This window comes from Lactuca serriola, chromosome 4 (genome assembly GCF_051521515.1).
Source record: "Lactuca serriola cultivar US96UC23 chromosome 4, Lser_US96UC23_V15, whole genome shotgun sequence".
NCBI lineage: Eukaryota > Viridiplantae > Streptophyta > Magnoliopsida > Asterales > Asteraceae > Lactuca > Lactuca serriola.
The window spans coordinates 105,773,715-105,790,878 of record NC_136411.1 but is presented as its reverse complement, the minus strand read 5'-3'; positions in this window follow the sequence as shown (position 1 = coordinate 105,790,878).

Here is a 17,164-nt window from a genome sequence, read left to right as displayed (position 1 = left end):
TCCCTTAAATTCACAATGCAACAAGAATAAGCATTGAGAGCTTGTCAGACAAAAAATGAAATTGAGGAGCAGTTAATGGCTTCGTATGAATATCAATGATCTGCAAAGTAGAAGGAACATAAGGAAGGGAGATAGTGCCCTTCTAGAGATGATGTCGTGTGAAATGACAATCAATCTCAGTGTGTTTTGTGCGCTCATGAAACACTGAATTCGTGGCAATCATTATTGCACTTTCGTTGTCACAATACAAAGGCATGGACTAAGAGATGTGAACGCCCATATCTGCAAAAAAGCCATTTTAACCAAACAATCTCACAAGGAGCGATAGTCATGGCCCGATACTCGAATTATGTAGAAGCTCAAGAGGCAACATCTTTTTTCTTACACTTCCATGATATCAATAAATCTCCAAAAAAAACACAATACCCAGTAGTGGACTTAAGATCATTAATATCATTATCCCATTTAGCATCACTATAGGCACGCAACTCAAGAGATGATGTAGATGGAAAAACAAGGGTGTGGAACTAAGTACCACGAAGATATCTCAAAATACGTAGAACAGCTCCCCAATGAACAGTAGAAAGGGCAATAACAAACTGGCTAACCACATGATCTGCATGAGCAATATCCGGTCTAGTGACATTCAGGTAACCCAAACTCCCTATAATGGTATGATAAAGGCTTGGATCTGATAAGGAGACACCATTGGTTGGAGAATACTTTGCATTACTCTCTATAGGCGTATCAACTGTCCGATTATCTGTGAGTCGTGCGTGTTCAAACAAATCTGAAATATACTTCGTTTGAGATAAAAGATAACCGTTTGAAGATTGAGTAAATTTAATTCACAAAAAATAACGTAGCAAACCCAAGTCTTTCATAGCAAAACGGTGAGTCAGATCACGCTTTAAAGACTTTATACCATCATGATCATCAGCAATAATAATCATGTCATCGACATATAAGGAAAGAATATTTCGACCTGCACTTCTACATCGGACAAATAGAGCCGAGTCATGGTTATTTGGTTGTAAACCAAGCGAAGTAATCCCCATATAAAATTCCTAAAACCAAGCACGAGGGACTTATTTGAGGCCATATAGTGCTTTTTGAAGTCGATAAATGTCACACCCCAAAACCGGAACGGCGGAATCGTTCGGGGGTGGAGGACGTCATGTACAGTATCACAACAATGAATAGTAGTAAACAAGTAACAACATCATCCATTGCATTAGTAATATAATTTCATACAAGTGTGTTCTATCAAGTTATATAGACACCAAATATATACATCAAAATAAAATAGGAGTCTTGAACAAGCTCCATCTTCTCAAAAAACCTGGCACCGGTACCTGTCTACTGGTGACCTGAGAATACAAGTTATTTTGAAAGTGAGTATCAGCTTTAAAGCTGGTGAGATTCAGAAGTATATTAGCGTCTGTGTTTGTATGAAAGCATTTGTAAGATGTTTGTAAGATGTAATGTATAAGTTTTGTAAAGTTTGTATGTTTGAACACTCCTAGAAAACCTTATGTTTCCTACTAAAAGTAGCCTTCTACCAAGGCATCTAGTATTTGTGTGTGTGTCTTGTAAGAGTGTGTATTTTCCCTTATCCGACTATCATTAACCAAAAATATAGTTTTTACATTACCGTGCATCGTGTGAATGTTCACAAAGTGAATGTAATGGGAAAATATTATAGTACTGTAGCGTTGTATTAAGAACTACTGCTGTACTAACTACTTTAAACTAATTGTTATTTAAAGTACCATGTGATCGGCCTGTATCCTGCCACCGACTCAATAGTAAAACGACGATGTAAGACGTCGTAAGAAATGAAATTTGGCACCCGTAGACTTGCAAGTCTCACTGTAGCGAGCAACAAGGTGTAGGATAGTCAATCCAATATAGATCTATACGCAAACTCATACGCTCTCCAATTAAGGAGATTCTGGATACAAAAACGATCATGGCAGGTAGTGTCATGCCCCGTTTAGTGGCTCACATAACTGTATTAATGTATATGTAATGTATGTGTTGGCTGTATTGTGTGTTCTTTCTCTGTCTAGCCTGTATGTTTTGTTTCTCATCATAGTATCTATTGTTAGTTTCTCGTCATAGTATCTATTGTTTGTTGCTAACTCATGTATGAACTGACTCATTGTATGTTTCATTGTTCTAGTAATAGTATTAGTCTCTCCCTAAACTATACCTATTATAGTTTACTAGTAATGTTATTTGTATATATGAACTTGTTTATATACCCTTGCTACCCAAAGGTATTGAACTGAATGAAGTAACCTTTTATATCTATATACATATACATAATATATAACTAGGATTCAAATGACCCTCGGACAGATAACCCTGATACCCTAAGTCCACAACCAAACAAGGACAGGAAGTAAGGTGAGCTATCAGTCCTAAGTCCTTTCAATCCTACTTATATAACTATATCTATATCTATATATATATATATATATATATATATATACACATTTAACAGAAATATAAGTTTAAAAGATTTTAAGTATCAGTAATTGACATGTGAAAGAGTTGATAAAAGCATTTTATATGTAAAAGAGTTTGTAAAACAGTTTGAAGTAAAATAGTTTGATAACACAGTTTGAAAGGTAAGAAAACCACTTGTTTGGTAGTTATTAATCACATGTGATTGATGTAATAACTATAATTGTTCAACTTGTATACCCCCCCCCCCATAAAAGCAAATAAAAACATATAAAAGGTTGTTTAAGGGGTATGAACTCACCTGTAGTGAGTGGTATGGATGAACTGAAGAAACAGGATTGCTAGGTGGCAAGTGAAGACTTGAGCACACTCAAAGATCCTAGTTAACATATAATAACACATATATGTATCCAATTAGTCTTTCAACAACTAATCAACAAAGTTAAGACATCCTAGGACATGTTAAACACCTTATATAAGTGTTATAAGTCCCACGGATTGCATCTAGGTGTTGTAGGACATTGCTATTGAGTTTAGGGTTCAAGGGAACCCCCTTATATGAGTTTACGGTTTTGTGACCAGCACTCATTGAGTTTACGGTTGTAAACTCATGAGTTTACGGTCGTAAACTCATGCTTCTTTGACCATGTTTTGTTTTGAATCTCTACAAGTCCTTAGAAGCATTTCCACTTGAAGTATAAACCTATGGAAGGGATTATGGCACCATTTCACTCCTAAATGGAGTTTACGGCCCTTAGACCATTTTCCCTTGGGTTTACGGTCGTAAACCCCTATGGTTAATGGTCTTTTGATGTTTTCATGTGCTAAGCTCATCAAGGAAAGGATCTATGCTATTTTCCAAGGCTTAGAAGGGACTAGGTCACACTTTGGCACACTTTTTAGTGTTTACGGTTCAAGAACTTCTTGGATTGTAAACACCTTCTTCTTGGTGATTCTTGGGTGATTTCTTGATATATGGAAGTGTAACAAGCCTTAAGATACTCTAGGATAGAAGTACTTATTAGATAGAGGCTTGAAAAGGTGCAAAAAGTCCAAGAACACTAGTGTGTGTTCTTGGTGTTCTTGGTGAAACTTGAAGGTCTAACCTTTTGAAATGATTTCATGGATGGAAGTGTGTTAGATCACTAGATTAAGTAATATATCAACTTAATAGGGCTAGAAACACTTACAAGTTGAAGATCTTGAAGAATTGTTGGATGATACTTGAGTGTACACCCATTAAGCGCCATTTTATAGGCCGCAACCTTATACCCACCTTATAGATCGGCTTCGTGAATGAGGCCTACTAACAGTAAGACTAGCATTTAGTTATACATATATATATTATTCTAGTAATATCATATTAGTATAAGGTTGTATTTTAAATCTTTTAAAATCTAGGGTTTGAAATTTAAGTTGTCTAAATTAAAACTTTTAATCACAAAATATAAATTTCAAAACTTGAGGGCAAGTTTTAAACATTTAAAACATGGAGGATCAAATAACAAATAATTCCAATTAACAATTAATATCCTAATTATCTATATTTGATTTTATTCAAGATTTCTTTTTTAAGATAATTACCAAAATAATCAAAATAATTAATTAATTATCATATAAGGAAATTAAATATTTTGTTAGTTGATAAATATCTTTAATTAGATCAAGATAATAGTCATATATATCAAAAAATCGGATTAGGGTTGATCTAATATGATTAAGGTAAGTTTCCATAAGATAATTAGGAAGAAATCCCGAATCTGGCCATTCCTGACGCTTGGACTCGCCGAGTGCACAAAGGGACTCGCCGAGTCAGGCCAACTCGCCGAGTCCACTTTGGAACTCGCCGAGTCCATGACTCAGAAACACAAAATTCGAATTTTGCAGTTATGTTTCAGACAATTAAGCAACAATTTAATGAAAACCAAGCTAGGCTCTGATACCACTGATGGGTTTTAGCCATAAGAACTTTCCTATGTGCGCATGTAAAACCCTAATGCTTGGATCTAGGCTTTCTAATTAAACATGCTTTGAATCCAAGACTTCTAATGACTAATTAGGTTAAATAACAACATTGAAACAGATCTAGAACCATACCTTTGAATTCCTTGTTGATCTTGTAGTCTTGGAGCTTCTAGAGTCACAATTGTCACTCCTCTAATGGCTTACAAACACCAATAGCAAGAAAGATGATTTAGGAGAGAGGAGAGGGGAGGAAATCGGCCAGGGTTCTCTTACTTTTAGGTGAAGTTCCGATTTCCCTTAGCCATGGGGTCTATTTATACTTGTAGACTCCTTAAGGGTTACAACCTAAACCCTAATTGGATAATCTTCTCTTAAGGCTATCCAAATCCATTCCATAGTAACTCCTTGGACGATTTTGAAGCTATCCTTGCTTCTAGAATTCGTCCCTTGTATATCTATATGGATTTACAGTCTGAAGCTTAACTACCAAACAATTGATAGTTTATACCCTCTTATTTAATTAATCTCTTTAAGTCACCAAATTAATTCCAATTAATTCTATGACTTATATTAATCAAATAACAATATATTATTCTTTATATTATTCTCATAATATATTAATAATATTTACTCTCTCTTAATAAATCATCCTATCAAGTTGCTATGGTGAAGGCAACCGAAAAGGACCATGCACAACCGGGTCAAATACTTGTCTAATATAGTTGCAGCCTTAGACACTATTCCAACAGTCTCCCACTTGGATAAGTCTAGTAACTATATGCACAAGTACAATTCGGTTTGCAATCGTAGCTCTCAAAGACGCTGTCAAACTCTGATCTAATCAATCTTGTCCTTTAGATAAGGGATCGTACAGTCCTCTGTTAGATATCATGCTGACAGTCCTATGGAACGGTTAGTCAAGCATTTAGGTTTCTCGATCTCTGATTTATTTGACATAGAACTTAATCGAACACATCAATTCAGTTCTGACCGGGCCTGGCACATAAGTCAAATCAAATCATCGAGCGGCCAAGATATCGCTTTTACCTTCTTAGATAAAAGTTACAGATAAACTTCGACTTATATGCATTTACTTATTCATTAACTAACTATACACAACAATGCGTTTTATAACACCGAGTTACTGATGCGTTTTCGCATTATCAATGTACAATCAATCAACAAATAATAAACCATATATCTAGGTTTTAAGACTATATGATATTATCGTCTTACGATCACCCTTTTATATCATATTCCATAAGGTGATTCCAGCAAGCGCGGGTTTGTTCCAATGCTCAAAACTAGTTCATAAGCACTCATGAATGTTGCAGCAACCCTTTGCTATGTCTAATACCATTTAGACAATCTACACACCAATTCATGACAATCTTCATTTATATCTACTTCCAACATATGAACGATTGTGGACAATTTGAACAATTCGATTATTCCTAATAAACTCAATTTTGCCGGAAGTCAAAACATGCAAAGTGAAACAATAGCTAAATAATTAACATAAGATAGTAACATTACTCATAAATAAAACTCCTTTATTTAATCATTAAATGTTAATTACATTTATCTATTACACGTTTCTAATACTATCTAATCTATGCTAATATCATCCTTCAGCCCAATACTCCTAGCATGCTGCAAGTGCTTAACCCTACTCAGTCCCTTCGTAAGCGGATCTGCTGGGTTATCTTCTGATGATATCCTCTTCACTACGAGTTTTCCTTCTTCTACACGATGTCTAATGAAGTGATATTTTCTGTCGATATGTCTTGATCTACCATGATCCCTTGGTTCCTTGGTTAAGGCAACCGCTCCTTCGTTATCACAGAAAATCTCCATGGGCTCCTTTATGGCAGGTACAACTCCAAGATCACCGATGAAGTTCTTTAGCCATATTGCCTCCTTCGACGCTTCGCTCGCTGCAATGTACTCTGATTCGCACGTTGAATCAGCTACGGTCTCCTGCTTGGAACTCTTCCATGTCACTGCTCCTCTATTCAGGGTAAAGACCTAGCCCGACTGCGAACGGTAGTTGTCCCTGTCGGTCTGGAAACTGGCGTCACTATACCCTCGCACCTTCAAGTCATCACTCCCTCCGAGGACTAAGAACCATTCCTTCGTCCTCCGAAGGTACTTAAGGATATTCTACACCGCAATCCAATGTGCTCTGCCAGGATTCCCTTGATATCTACTAACCATGCTCAAAGAAAAGGCTACATCAGGGCGAGTACAAGTCATAGCGTACATGATTAAGCCAACTGCGGAAGCGTATGGTACTCGGCTCATTTATGCTATCTCAGCTTCGGTACTCGGACTTTGAGTCTTACTCAACTTGGCATTACTTTGTATCGGTAATTCTCCCTTCTTCGAATTTTCCATACTAAAGCGTTTTAGTACTTTATCCAAGTAAGTATTCTGACTAAGTCCTATTAGTCTCTTACTTCTTTCTCTTACTATCCTTATTCCCAAAATGTAAGAAGCCTTTCTGAGGTCCTTCATAGCGAAGCACTTCCCGAGCCAAGACTTAACCTCCTGCAGAGTCGGGATGTCGTTTCCTATGAGTAATATGTCATCGACATATAGAACGAGGAAGCTTACTATACTCCCACTGGCTTTGACATATACACATGACTCGTCTTCGCTTCGTACAAATCCAAACTCTTTGACTTTCTCATCGAAGCAAAGATTCCATCTGCGAGACGCTTGCTTAAGTCCATAAATGGACTTCTCAAGCTTACACACTCTATTTGGATGCTTCGGATCCACAAACCCCTCTGGCTGAGCCATGTAAACATCCTCAGTCAACTTCCCGTTAAGGAAAGCGGTCTTGACATCCATTTGCCAAATCTCATAATCATGAAATGCGGCAATTGCTAGCATCACTCTAATAGATTTTATCTTCGCAACTGGTGAGAAGGTCTCATCATACTCAACTCCGGGAGTTTGAGTAAAGCCCTTCACAACCAATCGTGCTTTATATGTGTGTAATTTTCCATCCACGTCGGTCTTCTTCTTGAAGATCCATTTGCACCCAACGGTCTTACGTCCGGGCACATAATCAACCAAATTCCAAACTTGGTTGTCATACATGGATATCTCGCTATCCATTGCCTCTTTCCATTTCGCAGACTCCGGGCCTGCCATGGCTTCCTTATAGCTATTAGGTTCATCGAGATTTATTAGTGTACCATCACTAATATACGTGTCCCCTTCGGTAGTAATATGAAAACCATAAAACTGGGGATGAACTCTAACTCTATCGGAACGTCTAAGAGGTAAGGACTCGTCAATCGGTTCAACCGGAGTTTCCTCCTCGGGTTGAATACCAGCGGTAGAGGTTCCTTCATCTATCGACTCTTGAATCTCTTCAAGTTCGATCTGCCTCCCACTATCTCCTTGGCTTATGAGTTCTCGCTCTCGGAAAACTCCTATCCTTGCAACAAAGACAACATTGTTCTTCGGTCTATAGAAGAGATATCCAAAAGATGTCTGCGGGTAGCCGATGAAAATGCATCGCTCACTTTGAGGTTCGAGCTTGTCGTGAGTATCTCGTCTTACGAAAGCCTCGCAACCCCAAACCTTGATATGTGCCAACGAGAGATCTTTCCCTGTCCACATCTTGTGAGGTGTTTTGGCAACCTTCTTAGTAGGGACTCGGTTAAGGATATGGGCGGCAGTCTCTAAGGCATACCCCCAAAAAGAGATAGGTAGTGAAGCACGACTCATCATAGAGCAAACCATATCCAATAAGGTTCGATTACGCCTTTCTGCCACACCATTCAACTGCGGTGTCCTAGGAGGCGTCAATTGTGAAACTATTCCACACTCCTTGAGATAATCGTGGAATTCAAGACTTAGGTACTCTCCTCCTCGATCGGATCGAAGCATCTTGATTTTCCTGCCCAATTGATTCTCCACTTCATTCTTGAACTCTTTGAACTTTTCAAAGGTTTCTGACTTTTGCTTGATTAAATAGATATACCCATATCTACTATAATCATCGGTAAAAGTCACGTAGAAGCGGTTCCCATCCTTCGTGGTTGATCTAAACGGTCCACATACATCGGTATGTATTAAGTCCAATAGACCTTCACTCCTTTCACACGTACTCGTGAAGGGTGACTTAGTCATCTTTCCAAGTAAACAAGACTCGCATGTGTCATCTTCCCTAAGGTCAAATGACTCCAACACTCCATCCTTTTGGAGTTGGGCTATGTGTTTCTTGTTGACATGTCCTAAACGACAATGCCACAAGGATGCTTTATCCATACTAGTGGAAGAATCAATATTCAAAACATCATTTCCTAAGTTATCAACAATCATAACAGTTTCATAAATTCCATTACATGGTATAGCTTCAAAGTAAAATACACCATTTAGATAAGCCAAAATAGAACCATTCTCATTATTAAAAGAAAATCTAAAACATTGTCTATATAAACCATGAAATGAAATGATGTTTCTAGCCATTTCTGGCGAATAGCAACAATTGTTCAAATCTAAACACAAATTATTCCTAAGCACTAAAGAATACACTCCAATCTTGGTCACAGGCGACGATCTTCTGTTCCCCATGATTAGATTGATTCTTCCTTTCACCACATCCCTACTTCTTCTTAGTCCCTGCACATTAGAACAAATGTGGTAACCACAACCGGTATCAAGAACCCAAGAAATAGCATGATTAGAATCGTTAGATTTAATTATGTATATACCTGCAAAAGATGGCTTGATCTTTCCTTCCTTGATGGCTTGCAGGTACTCTGGGCAGCTTCTCTTCCAATGTCCTATCTTGTGGCAGTGGTGGCACTCTGCCTCCTTAGGGTTAGGGCAGGGCTTAGCGGAATCAACTTTTGTCCCACTATAAGAGGCACCATCTCGGGCCTTAACCTTGCAATAGTTCTTAGACGAAGCCTTCCTCTTCTTTCCCTTTCCTTGACCAATAGCCAAGACAGGAGCAGCAAGTGGATTGGGAGTTGGTGCAACAGACTCTTCTTTGAAGTTGCTCTCAGCGACCCTCAAGAGACCTTGGAGTTTGCTTAGGGTGACCTCCTCTTTGTTCATGTGGTAGGTCATCCTAAATTGATTGTACATCGGAGGCAACGAGTGAAGCACCATGTCGATCGCCAAGTCTTCCCCAAAGTCAACATTTAACTTGCGAAGGCGGTCGACATACCTTTGCATCTTTTGCAGGTGCACGGTAAGAGATTCTCCATGACCCATCTTAGTGGAAATCATGTTGGTGAAAATCTCATAACGCTCTTGTCTCGCGTTCTGGTGGTATCTCTCCAATAAGTCTTGATGCATCTCGTACAGGTACATGTCCTTGTAGGACTTTTGGAATTCGGAGTTCATGGTGGCAATCATGATGCAATGTACCTTCGTTGCATCTCGCTCATGAGTTTCAAAAGCGGTGATTTCAGCCGGAGTAGCGATTTCAGGGTTGATCTTCTCAAGCTTCTCATCGAGGACATACTCCTTATCCTCACAGCAAGCAATGGTGCGAATGTATCTTATCCATTCGCTAAAGTTCGTTCCATCGAAGGTGACCTTTTGGCAAAGGCTCATCAACATGAAAGAACTAGCAGCAGCGTTGTTTGCGTTCGACATCTATAAATAGAAAGGACAAAGATAGATTAGAATAAGAATCCCTAATTATCACCCAATAAGAAAATTAGGGCTAGGATCCAACAATAACATTTACATACTAGAAAAGGGATGCCGTAATCTAACATGTAAATAAATTGAAGGTAAGTGAATGACGATTCACTAATTCTCCATCACAAAGCTTAAACTATTAGTCCTAAGTGTTTTGAGAATTCCTAGGTTCGGATGAGATTCATTGAAACTATTCAATGGCATGTTTAAATCTCGATATGCCCCTCTTGTTTGTGACTGGGATACCGAGGATCACAAAGCGGGTGTGAATTACCATGCAAATTCACATGGTGCCTTCATTGTAACGATCACCTATTCGATGTGCCGGTAAACCACACATGCTCCATCGAACTATGATAAACAATGAATCACCCTTTGCCACCTTTGCTTAGAACCAATTAGTGTGCCGGTAAACCACACATGCTCAACTAACTTCTTAGCAAGGGTGCAAAGTGTAATTTCAGGGGATTGCATCAATTCACTTTTCCTAAAGTAACTAAGATTGGGAAATTTTAAAATATGTGTAGTTACTTTGTATTACTTATTATACTTTTAATGAGAGGATGAGGTTGCCCTATCCTACCCGTTCGGCTAACGACTCTCCACCAGTCAAGCAAGCGGTGGGTGTGAGTGTACACCCACTAAGCGCCATTTTATAGGCCGCAACCTTATACCCACCTTATAGATCGACTTCGTGAATGAGGCCTACTAACAGTAAGACTAGCATTTAGTTATACATATATATATTATTCTAGTAATATCATATTAGTATAAGGTTGTATTTTAAATCTTTTAAAATCTAGGGTTTGAAATTTAAGTTATCTAAATTAAAACTTTTAATCACAAAATATAAATTTCAAAACTTGAGGGCAAGTTTTAAACATTTAAAACATGGAGGATCAAATAACAAATAATTCCAATTAACAATTAATATCCTAATTATCTATATTTGATTTTATTCAAGATTTCTTTTTTAAGATAATTACCAAAATAATCAAAATAATTAATTAATTATCATATAAGGAAATTAAATATTTTATTAGTTGATAAATATCTTTAATTAGATCAAGATAATAGTCATATATATCAAAAAATCAGATTATGATTGATCTAATATGATTAAGGTAAGTTTCCATAAGATAATTAGGAAGAAATCCCGAATCTGGTCATTCCTGACGCTTGGACTCGCCGAGTGCACAAAGGGACTCGCCGAGTCAGGCCAACTCGCCGAGTCCACTTTGGAACTCGCCGAGTCCATGACTCAGAAACACAAAATTCGAATTTTGCAGTTATGTTTCAGACAATTAAGCAACAATTTAATGAAAACCAAGCTAGGCTCTGATACCACTGATGAGTTTTAGCCATAAGAACTTTCCTATGTGCGCATGTAAAACCCTAATGCTTGGATCTAGGCTTTCTAATTAAACATGCTTTGAATCCAAGACTTCTAATGACTAATTAGGTTAAATAACAACATTGAAACAGATCTAGAACCATAACTTTGAATTCCTTGTTGATCTTGTAGTCTTGGAGCTTCTAGAGTCACAATTGTCACTCCTCTAATGGCTTACAAACACCAATAGCAAGAAAGATGATTTAGGAGAGAGGAGAGGGGAGGAAATTGGCCAGGGTTCTCTTACTTTTAGGTGAAGTTCCGATTTCCCTTAGCCATAGGGTCTATTTATATTTGTAGACTCCTTAAGGGTTACAACCTAAACCCTAATTGGATAATCTTCTCTTAAGGCTATCCAAATCCATTCCATAGATAACTCCTTGGACGATTTTGAAGCTATCCTTGCTTCTAGAATCTGTCCCTTGTATATCTATATGGATTTACAGTCTAATGCTTAACTACCAAACAATTGACAGTTTATACCCTCTTATTTAATTAATCTCTTTAAGTCACCAAATTAATTCCAATTAATTCTATGACTTATATTAATCAAATAACAATATATTATTCTTTATATTATTCTCATAATATATTAATAATATTTACTCTCTCTTAATAAATCATCCTATCAAGTTGCTATGGTGAAGGCAACCCAAAAGGACCATGCACAACCGGGTCAAATACTTGCCTAATATAGTTGCAGCCTTAGACACTATTCCAACAGTACCTTGGATTTAGCTTTCCACGCTTTCCGAAGCGTATCAAGCCCTTCCAGGGTGAGACCTTCTGTAGAACATGATCGCCCACCTGGAATTCCAACGGTTTCCTTCGTTTATCAGCGTAGCTTTTATGTCGGTCTTTAGAGGCTTTCAATCATTTTCGAATCTGAACGATCTTCTCTGTCGTTTCCCGTATGATCTCCGGACCTGTGAGAGTGCTGTCAAGAACTTGTCCTTTAGCTAACTGGGTATCACCCACCTCAGCCCAGCACAGAGGGGATCTGCACTTTCGGCCATAGAGGGCCTCGAATGGAGCAGCCTTTATGCTCGTGTGATAACTGTTGTTGTAGGAAAAATCGACAAGGGGTAAATGAGTATCCCATGTTTTCCCAAAGTCGATCACACAGGCTCGCAACAAATCTTCCAAGGTTTGGATAGTTCTCTCACTTTGTCCGTCGATCTGTGGATGGTAGGCTGTACTCATGTCCAGCCTAGTTCCTAAGGAACTTTGTAGCGACTGCCAGAACCTCAAAGTGAACCTACTATCTCTGTCCGAGATAATGGATATGGAAACACCGTGCAGTCGTACAATCTCCCGTATGTAATTTCTTGTAAGCTTCTCCATCTTGTCTGTTTCTTTAATTGGCAGGAAGTGTGCAGACTTGGTCAATCTATCAATGATGACCCATATGGTATCAAGTCCACCCCTTATCTTGGGCAACTTGGTTATAAAGTCCATAGTGATCCACTCCCACTTCCATTCCGATATTTCCGGTTGTTGTAGTAAACCGGAGGGTTTCTGGTATTCGTCCTTGACCTTCGCACAAGTAAGGCATTTACTCACGAAGGTAGCAATCTCTGCTTTCATGTTAGGCCACTAGTATAACTTTTTAAGATCCAGATACATCTTATCTGAACCTGGGTGGACGGAATAACGAGTGTTGTGCGCCTCGTTCATGACCAAGTCTCTGAAACCACCGAGTTTCGGGGTCCAAATCTGATCCATGAAATAATAAGCTCCACCACCCTTAACCTCCAAGTTCTTATTCATCCCTCTTAGGGATTCACCCGCCACATATTCAGGTTTCAAAGCGTTGAGATGAGCCGCCTTAATTTGTGTGGACAAGTGTGAATGGATAGTCATAGGCAATGATTTGATTCAACGACCAGAATATTCCTTCCAACTGAGGGCGTCAGCTACTACATTGGCTTTACTCGGATGATAACGAATTTCACTTTCGTAATCACTGAGTAGCTGACCCACCGTCGTTGTCTCATGTTGAGCTCCTTCTGGTCGAATATATGTTGCAGGCTTTTATGGTCTGTAAAAGATAGTGTTTTTCGTACCGTACAGGTAGTGTCTCCAGATCTTCAGAGCAAACACAACTGCTCCTAGTTCAAGATCGTGGGTGGTGTAGTTAACCTCATGTGTGTTCAGCTGTCTCGAGGCATAGGCGATGACCTTACCTCGCTGCATCAGAACACGTCCGAGCCCTTGATTTGACGCATCGCAATAGACAACGAAGTCTTCTATCCCTTCGAGGAGGGATAGTATTGGTGTAGTGCACAAGGCTCATTTGAGTGTTTGGAACGCTCTCTCCTGCTTCTCTTCCCAGTCAAAGGCCACACCCTTCTGGGTCAGTGTTGCAAAAAGGTTTCGCAATGCGGGAGAAGTTCAGAATGAACCTGCGATAGTAGCCAGCGAGGCCTAGAAATTGACGAATTTATGTAGGCGTCTTCGATGCCCACCAGTTCTCAATGGCTTTGATTTTGGAAGGGTCCACGTGTATTCCCTCTTCGCTAACCACGTGCCCTAAGAATTCAACTCATCGGATCCAAAATTCGCATTTCGAGAACTTCACATAGAGCTTCTCCGAACGTAATGTTTCTAGGACTTGTCGCAGATGTTGACTATGCTCCTCCTTACTACGAGAGTAGATAAGTATGTCATCATATGAAGACGATGACAAACTGATCCAAGTAAGAACGACACACCCTATTCATTAAGTCCATGAATACAGCAGGCGCGCTTTTTAATCCGAACGGCATCACTACGAATTCGTAGTGCCCATAACGAGTTCGGAAGGCTGTCTTCGGAACATCCTCCCCTAGCACTCGTAGTTGGTGATATCCGGATCTTAAGTCGATTTTTGAAAAGAAGTTCTCCCCTTGAAGTTGGTCAAATAAATCGTCGATACGAGGCAACGGATAACGATTTTTGACGGTCAGTTTGTTGAGCTCTCTGTAGTCGATGCACATACGAAACGATCTGTCTTTCTTCTTGACGAACAAGACTAGAGCTCCCTAGGGTGAGAAGCTTGGTCTTATAAATCCCTTGTTGAGCAGTTCGTTAAGTTGACAGGACAGTTCTTGCATCTCTGCAGGTGCTAGACGATAGGGCGATTTAGCTACGGGGGTAGCCCCTGGAACTAAGTCGATTCGGAACTCGACTTGACGTTGCGGAGGTAGTCTTGGGAGTTCTTCTGGAAAGACGTCGGGAAAGTCGCGTACTACTGGAATGTTCTGAATGTCCTTCGTTTCTTGGCTCACATCGACCACATGAGCAAGGAATGGGCGACATTCCTTTCGCAAGAATTTCTGAGCTTGAATGCTTGAGATGATACGAAGGTTCATGCCGGGTTTGTCGCCATAAACTACTAGGGTTTCGCCAGACAGTAGATTAAGGCGAACACCTTTTCATAACACATGATGTCGGCACGATGAAAACTCAACCAATCCATGCCGATAATGATGTCGAAACTTTTAATTGAGACCGGAATGAGATCGATCGAAAATGAATGGCTATCTAAAGTTAGGGTACACCCTATGAATATGTTACTACTGCTCTCTGTCTTTCCATTAGCCATTTCTACAATGAACGGTACTTTAAGTGCTCGTGATTTTTGCTTAAGTAAATGAGCAAATTTTTGGTTCATGAAACTCCTCTCCGCTTCACTATCAAATAGAATGCATGCATAAGAGTTATCTAGGAGAAACGTACCAGTGACCACTGTGGGGTCGGCAACTGCTTCCTCATGGCCTATGGCCAGAACTCTTGTCACTCCACTGGAAAACCCTGCCTTCGGGCAGTTCCTTTTGAAGTGGCCGACCTCACCACATCCGTAGCAAGCTTGGCCCGCTCCTGCGTCGGGGACTTGGTTGATTGGCTTCGCCAGAGCTTTACAGAAACGGGCAGTGTGCCCCTTCCTGTTGTAGTTCACACACTGCATTTCCCGGCAGGCACCGACATGATGGAAGTTGCATTTGTTGCACTTGGGCAAACTTCCAGCGTACTACTTTACCAGAGCAGCAGCGGCAGGTACTATTGCAGCATGTACTGCTACGACCTGCTGCTTTTTGGTAGCCTTTGTCTTCTTTTTGTCATCCCAAAACTTTCGCTTGGAATCAGCGGTTCTTGCGGGTTCTGAGATGGCCAGGGTTGTTGTTGCGGCCGGGGTACAAACCCCATGGTCTATGAGCCGCTGTGCCAATCGTTTGGCACTATCAAATGTAGTGGGGTGTGATGCCAAAACATTTCCCTGGTATGGTGGCATCATCCCCCATATATATATCTCTCGATTTTCTTTCCCTCAGTATGAACCATGTTGGGACAGAGGGCCACCAGTTCACAGAATCTGGCGGTGTAGGCGACTACGTTGGAGCCCTTCATGGTTAGGCTCCACAGTTCTTCCTCCAGCTTCTGGATCTCGCCCCTCGGGCAGTACTCCTCAATCATTAGGTCTTTCAAAGTTTTCCAGCCCATAACATTAGCCACTATGAGAGATAGTGACTTAACATGGCTATTCCACCATGTTAGGGATTTTTTTTCAAAGGTGCAAGCAGCAAACTTGACCTTTCTCTCCTCTGGACAGGAGCAAATTTCGAAAACCGATTCGGTTTTCTCGAACCATTGCGAGAGGGCAATGACTCTGCCAGTCCCTTTGAAGGATAATGGCTTGCAGTTGGTAAAGTCCTTGTAGGATCACTCTTTCAAGCGCACAGGGATTTCACCATGAGTAGATAGGATAGGGATTCCTCCTCCAGTGGAACTGGATGAATGATATTGAGCCATAGTTGTAGCCACAGCTACAGCTACAGCAGCATTTAGAGTTGTCGTGTCGAACTGAGGCGTAGGTGATGTTGGTGGGAGAGGATAGCGTCTTGGTGATTTACGTGGAGGCATCTTTGAACTATAAGTTTACGAAGATGAAAACATTGATAAGAATTTAATAGAATAACTGATGAGAATGACTCATGGACTAAATTGTCATAGTCCAACAGTACAAATGAATAACACAATTAATTGTAAATGAAAGCATTTGGATATAATTTCCATGAGATTTAGATATCTGTCAATATTACTGGAATTACAGATGTAACAAGTTCGGGAAAAATGGCCAACAGAAAGAGGCCTTACATCAACCAAAATGGGAAATTTTGATAGGGCTACAACCTAACCAAGACCTAACAGGCCAAAGATTTACAACGATAGGAAATTAGACCAGAGTTTTACATAACTAGGTTATATCCAAAAAGAGAAGTTCATGAGAATCTATCGGCGACGAGAACTACCAGAGTGAGTTCTTGACTCCGACAGAAGACGTTCTATGTCCCTCACGCGCCTATCAGATCTTGCTTGTTGAGCTCGAAGTTCCCTGACTTCAGCTTGAGTTTCAGTGAGTTCCCTCTGAAGAGCTGCATTGTGGACCAGAGTCCTTTCATGAGCAAACTCTAGCTGGCAAATGTGGACTGTGTTAATGCCAGAGTTGGCGTCAATCTCCATGACTCGGTCGATAGCAGCTCGACCATGCTCTGTGTTCCGAGCAATCCTACGAACTACAATGGGTAGGACTCTGTCAGCTGAACCTCCCTCAGTGAGGTTGTAGAAGCTTCTGTCTCCGTTGTAGGGAATGGGTTGACCTTGTTCTTGACTCCATCT